Raw genomic sequence first — 7,500 nt, 5'->3', positions numbered from 1 at the left:
TTAAGCTATGGTGCTGGATGATAAGCCCACCAGGTTTGAAAGTACACAAATGGTGACTCGGGAAGAGCAAAGTGTTGTGATGAGTAGGACTGGATCAAACTCACAAGGAAATCCAGTCACTGAGGTCACCAAAACTAAAAGTCCAACTCTGAGCTTCTCAAACGTTCACAAATTTGGAACATGGAATGTACGGTCAATGAATCAGGGAAAGTTAGATGTAATAAGGAGAGAGATTGAGAGGACAAGAACTGTAATTTTGTGGATAAGTGAGCTAAGATGGACTGGTCCGGGGCAGTTTCAATCTGACGATTACAAAATGTTATTTTCTGGTCACAAAACCTGTAAAAGAAATGGAATGGTGGTGATTTGCAATAAGAGGATGGCAGAGTCAGCACTAAGATACAACCAAGTCAATGATAGGTTAATATCAGTGAGGTTTAAAGAATTTCCAGTGAACACCACCATCATTCAGATATGTGCTCCAACTTCTGCTGCAGATGAAGAAAATGTGGAATTTTATGGAAAGATGCAAGAACTGGTAGAAGAGGTGCCCTGGGGCAGATGTTTTCATTATTATGGGAGACTGGAATGAAAAAAATTGGAGAAGCAGGAGCACCAGGGATTGCAGGAAAACACAAACTTGGTATCTGAAATGAGCCAGGGGAGTGAATGCTGGAGGTCTGTGTGGAGAATGATCTCGTGATTTTAAACAACCAAAGCGTAGACAGTACACATGGACTTCACTTGATGGGCAACAGAGAAATCAGATTGATGACATTGTAATCAACAGAAGATGGAGAAGTGCTGTGTAATCTGCCAATACTGTGCCAGGTGTAGACTGTGGGACAGAGAATGAATTCCTTGTGGCAAAACTGAGTCAAACTGAGAAAGGTTTGGAAAAAAAAAAACCACTTAAACACCAACAAGATATGTCCTTGAAAACATATCTAAACTAGAAGGGCATTCGGTGGAGCGCATACCTCCGCTACATAATGCCTGATCCATGAGAACATTTCAGGCCAAATACATTTTTGAAATATCCTGCTGTATATCGTTTTTGGCTCTATCTCTCAATGATGAAGAATCACTTTTAAAATTAAATAATTATCGCAGCCAGATCCAGGTTTGGATCTTCACCAAAATCGAATCAATTCGTCCTTGCCACAAACCCAACCTGTCCACCAAGTTTCATCTGAATCCGTCCACAACTTTTTTTGAGATATCGTGCTATATATAAGTTTGGCCCTATCTCGCAATGGTGAAAAATCACTTAAAAATTTTTTTTATCAGATCCGGCTCTGGATTCGGATAAAGATCTTCACCAAAATATAATCAAGTCGTCCTTGTCACACACCCAACATGCCCACCCAGTTTCGTCCGAATCCATCCACAACTTTTTGAGATATCATGCTATATACCATTTTTGGCCCCATCACTCGGTGAAGAATCACTTTTAAAATTCTAGTAGTTGTATCCACATGTACACCAAAATCTAATCAATTCGGCCTTGTCACACACCCAAGCTGTCCACAAAATTTAATCTGGATCCGTCCACAACTTTTTGAGATATCCTGCACACAGACAAACAAACAAACAAACAGACAAAGGGGTGAAAACATAACCTTCACCTTCAGTGGCGGAGGTAACAATATACAATAAAGGTAAAAAACCGTTTTGCAGAGCTGCACTTGGTTGACAGAATGCCAGACCAATCCGAGACTTTCACAATGACATATTCTGCCCCAGAATGCTCGGTGCGCAGGTGCAGAAACCCCTAGAAATGGCAAGTATATAGTGTGTGAGAGCCAAGGATTGTTACATAAAGTGGCTCAGAGGTTCTAAAAGAACCTGAAAATATATGGAAAAGTACCTGAGAGACAGGGCTATGCCTTTGCTTGTGTGCATACACAAAGCTTGTGCATCTGGATTGGGTGCTTCTGACCACCAATGGGAATGACTCATCTGGTGCTTGTGAAGGTACAGGGTAAGTTTAAAACAATGACATTTACTCTTAACCATGTTAGGATGGGTGAGGTGGGAGCTAAGGGAGCCGAGAGGGCTGTTATAAATGTATTGTTTATTTGGTTCCAGGGCCACAAGAGAGATTGAAGACCTCAGTGGAAGAAGTAATTAAGTTACAATTTTTGGGCAAAGTGATTTTAAACCAGGAACTGTATCTACAACATGGTGACAATCTATATCTGTAATAATACTTCTTCCACTGGGGTCTTCAATTATACTATACTTTTGCATGTATTGCTAAAGGAGAAGCGTCCGTGTGTGTTTATGTAGCCAATGCAGCCGCTCGCTTGTATTAACAGGAAATGATACCAACTCAACACCTCTCAGTCACCACGGATATGTCTCTTATTTCCCATATTTCTGTGAGTCCGATTTGCATCCAGGAACACAATAAATATGGTTAACAAATTTGAAATTGCAACTCTTTCACTTAAATGCTAAAAAATATTTTAAAAAGACTTTCACTTGCGGATTTAGTGCCAGCAAGGGCAGGTTAAAAGTGCCCGGACGAGCAGAACCGGATCACTGAAAAATGCGCACACAGCACATCCGTGAAAGGCCTCATTAGCATTCACACGTACTTTTGAAAGCCGTGTATTGTGGCAAGAGGTTGAAGACATTGTAAACGAAGAGGCCAAAGACAACATCCCAAAAGCAAGCCGAAAGAAGAAGAGAGATGAAAACCAAAGGCGCATCAAGAGAGGACATCGAGTGGCTAAATGCCTACTTCCAACGACAAACTCGGAAAGAAAGATGAGTATTTTAAAGAGGCATACATACATAGACCTAGAAAATGACAACAGAGCAGGAAAAGCAAGATATCTTTTTTTTTTTTTTTAAAGATCAGAGAGATCACAAGAAAATTTAGCTCTGTTGAGGTCTTGATGATTAGAACAGGAAAATATCTGACAAAATAAACACAGGTGACGAAGATGGAAGGACAATACCGAAACTCTACACAAACAATATAGCAATATGATGGCAACCTTTCAAAAAGAAAGAGGATATGAGCATGAACCAATCGTGATAGAATGTGAGATACGTAGAGCCTTGAAAGAGCGAGTAAATGGAAAAGTACCAGGTGCCGATGAAATTCCAATAGAAGATAGCAATACGATGGCAACCTTCGAAAAAATTCCAATAGGTAGTTGGGGAAGAGGCAATCAAAATTTTAACAGCTATCTGTGCATGGATCTGGTGCAGGCTTGTGTGGCCGAAAAGGTGGAAGCAGTCAGTGTACATACCATTGCCAAAGAAAGGGGAGCATACCAAGAGAATGTTCAAATTAACCAAGCCATTACCTTGATTTCACGTGGTAGAAAGATATTACAATTGATCATTCAACACAAAATAGATTTCATGAAGTGAGAAATGCTCGTTGAGCAATGTTTCAGAAGAGGAAGATGTACAAGGAATTAAATCACAAACCTTATGTGTATCATGGAAAAAGCAAGGGAATATCAAAGGAAGGTGTATCTCTGTTTAATAGATTACTGGCAAAGCTTTCAATTGTGTTGATCATGAATTGATGTGGATTATGCCGAGAGAAATGGGGATGTCGGAGCACCTCATGTCTGATGAGAACCTTGTACATTACACAAGAAACTACAGCAAGAACAGAGCATGGTTTGGAATTGGAAAAGGGGTTAGACAGGGGGTCCATTCTCTCACCTTACTTGTTCAGTCTGTATAGTGAGTACATCAAGAGGAAACCAAACTTGGATAAAATTGAGGCTGGAGTCAGGAATGGAGGAAGATGTATCAACAATATAAGGTATGCTTATGATACTACTCTGCTGGCAGAAAGTAAAGAGGGTTTGTTGAAACTTTGGTGAACAGTGAAGAAGGAAAGTGAAAAAGTTTTGTCTTTATTTAAACCGAAAAAAAAAGACTAAAATCTTTTCAACTGAGAAGATAGATGTGTTCAGATTGGGAGGCAATCACATGGAGGTAATGGAAAATTTCATCTTCCAGGGTTCCAAGATTGAAGTGGGTGGAGGATGTGGAGGAGATATGAATAGATGATTAGCACCGGGGAGAAGAGCAATGTCAGGATTGACAAATATCTGGAAAGACAAAGATGTTCCAATACAAACCTAGAGGAGGCTTGTGAATGCTCTGGGATTACCAGTTGAATGTATGAAGGTGAGTCATGGACGATGAAAAAGAAAGAATGGAAGGTTTACAGCTTTGAAATGTGGTGTTGGAGACGAATGTTAAAATTTCATGGAATGCAAGAACAACGAGAATGGCACTCGGTAGAGTGCACACCTCCACGAGGATGAACGGTTTATGTTTTACATCCCACTGACAGCCCGGATCTGCATCCGTACCTTAACCAAAATCGAATAAGCTTTTTATTGTCACCGACCCAACTCGTCCACGTTTTGAGATATCCTGCTCACAGACAAACAAACACAACCACCGTCCACTTGCGATGTCATAGATAACAAACAAATCAGTGTTTGAAGAAATGAGATCACCATGCACATGAGAAGTGCTGATCCTAAAACAGATACTGTCATACTTTGGGCACATCATGCATGCAGAGAACAAAAGTCAGGAGAATTCAACCATGCTGGGTAAATTTGAGGGAAAAAGAGGAAGAGGCAGGCCTTGTATGTGCTCGATGAATGGGGTAAAGACTGTGCAATCAAGCTGTCTCTGCCAGAGGTTCAGGAATCGGTGCAGGATCGGGATGTGTTGGAGAGATCTGATCGTGAATGTGTGGAATTGGCTTAATGGTTGGAGTGGTGTGTTTAGGATCTGAAAGTCCTGAGTTCAAATCCGACTTTGTTGTTGAATTAATACCAGGGTGGGGTTGACTCAGCCTTTCATCCTTCTGAGGTTGGCAAAATGAGTACCAGGCTTGCTGGGATGATTGAGTGATTTGAGTATCTTGCATTGGAGTGGAAACTTGTCCAGGACTGTGCCCAATTGCCAAGGAGAGTGCTTGGGCAGCACTGATGCTCTGTACAGAGTATGGTAACAATGGATGGAATGTCACCAGAAGTTGGACTTGACTTGATAACTAGAAATCTAACCCTTCATTATCTTAAACATCTCGATAAAATCCCCTTGTAATCACCAACTTTCTAATGCAAAAAGTCCCATCTCCTAAAGGCACTCATCTTTTAGTTTAGCTCGGCTTGAAACCAATCGAGTTGCTCTAAACTGAACCCCTTCCATGGTAGCCAAGTCCTTCCTCAGATGTGGTGTCCAAAACTGAATACAATATTCTAGAAGAGGCCTCACTAAATTCCTGCACAGTGTGAACACTACCTCATTTGATTTATAATTTATCCCACTGCGAATACAACTTAAAACCCCATCAGCTTTATCTGTAGCTGCCTGGTACTGTGCTATCTGCTCAACCCCAAGTCTCTTACCATTCCCAGAGCCTTCTCCTGGGTGACATGCTTCAAGATTGCCTTTTGTTATTTAATCTCTATTTTACCATTATTCCTATCCATCCCCAGCACCTTTACATTTCTTTATGTTGATCTACATCTGTTAATCCTTTGCCCAATCTATGAAAGCATCTAGATTTTCCTGGATCTGATCATCGCCCTCTCTGCTATCTATCGTACACCCAAGTTAGTTTTGTTTCATACACAAGTTTTGAAAGCTAACTCCTAACGCCACCATCTATATCATTGATGTAAATTCGACTTGGTTGTGTAAAGCTTAGAGCATTTGCTCTGAGTCTGGGGGGGGGGGGGGGTTCAAATCCTGTCTGCATCACACTAAAGACTTAAAAATGGTACGAGCTGCTTCTTTGCTTGACGTTAGGCATTTAAAAGGATAGAGCACAGACAATCCCCATAAGTTGGCATCCATGAGGAGGAGGGAATTCCGATTGAGGAAAGGAGTTCAGTGAGAAAGGCGGCATCATTGTTGTGACGTCGCTGGTACCGAGTGCCCAGGGAAGTGATGGCACTTCCCCTGAGCTCTGTAGCTGTTTGTTTCATCTAACAGTCCTGTGTTGTGTCTCATGTATTCATCTCAACTGCAAGCCTTAGATCCAAAAATAAAAATCCTAGGACTGATCACTTAGGTACCCCCTTTACTTGCGTCCTCCCATCCAGACAAAATACCACTTACAACCACTATTTGTTTACTATTACTAAGACAGTTTCCGATCCAGTTGCAAGCCCTCACCTAACCTCCTCTGTGGAACCTTATCTAATGCCTTCCGAAAGTCTAGATACACTATATCCACCACCATTCCCCACTATCATTAAATAAAGGTACCTTTTTAAGAAACAAATGTTTTGATTATTGCAGAGGAAACGAGGCAATGCACGTTTTGTTATGGAAGTATCGATTGAGGCTGCGGTCTACTCAATACTGCCCAAACATAACGTTCGTACAATCAAGAGTACTGTTGAGTTTCTCTATATTTAAAAATTGAATAGTGCGTCATCTATCATGAAAAAAAAATTAAACATACGTCGAATAGACCTGATAAACAAAGTTCCCAATGGGGACAAAGTGCCAAAGCCGAGCAATACGATGCATGCATACCATATCGGACCCCTTTGAAAGCTCTTCCTGGCTGTGGCATTAACTTTCAAATCAAATCAGATTGTTGAAAAGTCTTTACTGCCCCCAAACTAATTTTATTTTAATGTAGAATAGCTCTACGGCCGTCCAAAATTTCAATCATGTGTCATAAATTAAACAGATAAATCGCCACTCTGCCTGAACATCACGCCCATGGTGCCACATTTGGCTTCAAACACAAAAAACAGTGTAATTTCTTTAAAAAGCATGAATCTTTTCCCCAGATTTCTTTGAATTTCATGTACTGGCAGAGTACCCGCCATGTGGGCGATCTTGTTCCAAGCATGCAACACGTTCTTCTGACGCATACCTTCATTTGGGTGGTGTAGAGGCAAGTAACTCTGCATAAGCAAAAATAAATAACCCGGGTTAAATGCATGAAGCAAAAACATACCTTCTGCTGTACTGGAAATGGTGGAGACTTGTTATGCCCTCCTCCACCTGGATGGCAGTGCTACATGATATACGTTTACATAGAGAATTTGTGTTCGACTACCAACCCGCCCCCCCCCCCCGCCAAGACCACCGGCGAAGATAAAAACATCCCTGTACACTGATTGGGGTTATGTTGATCCTCTGTAGCATGTCTGGATGTAATTGGCCCAGAATTCTAGGAGGTGTAGCACAACAAACAAACACCGGTCCGTGATTTGTAGTCAGGATAACGCCTTGAGGGACCTGTAAAATGCAAACATACACCGAATAGCCCATATGGATAAACGGTCCCCCCAAGGGGACAATGTCTGACACCTCACATAGCAACCACCTGTATTCATAATGGACAGTTGTTGAGGGGATGAAGGAGAGACAGAGGCAGAGAGAGGGAGAGAGAGAGAGAGAGAAAGAGAGAGAGAGAGACACAGACAGAGAGAAAGACGGGGGGGGGGGGTGTTGGGGGTGCTGTTAGTCTTG

Source organism: Eptatretus burgeri, chromosome 5, assembly GCF_056783735.1.
Source record: "Eptatretus burgeri isolate ZD-2024b chromosome 5, Ebu_testis_v1, whole genome shotgun sequence".
Lineage (NCBI taxonomy): Eukaryota > Metazoa > Chordata > Myxini > Myxiniformes > Myxinidae > Eptatretus > Eptatretus burgeri.
Note: the sequence above shows the minus strand (reverse complement) of the source record.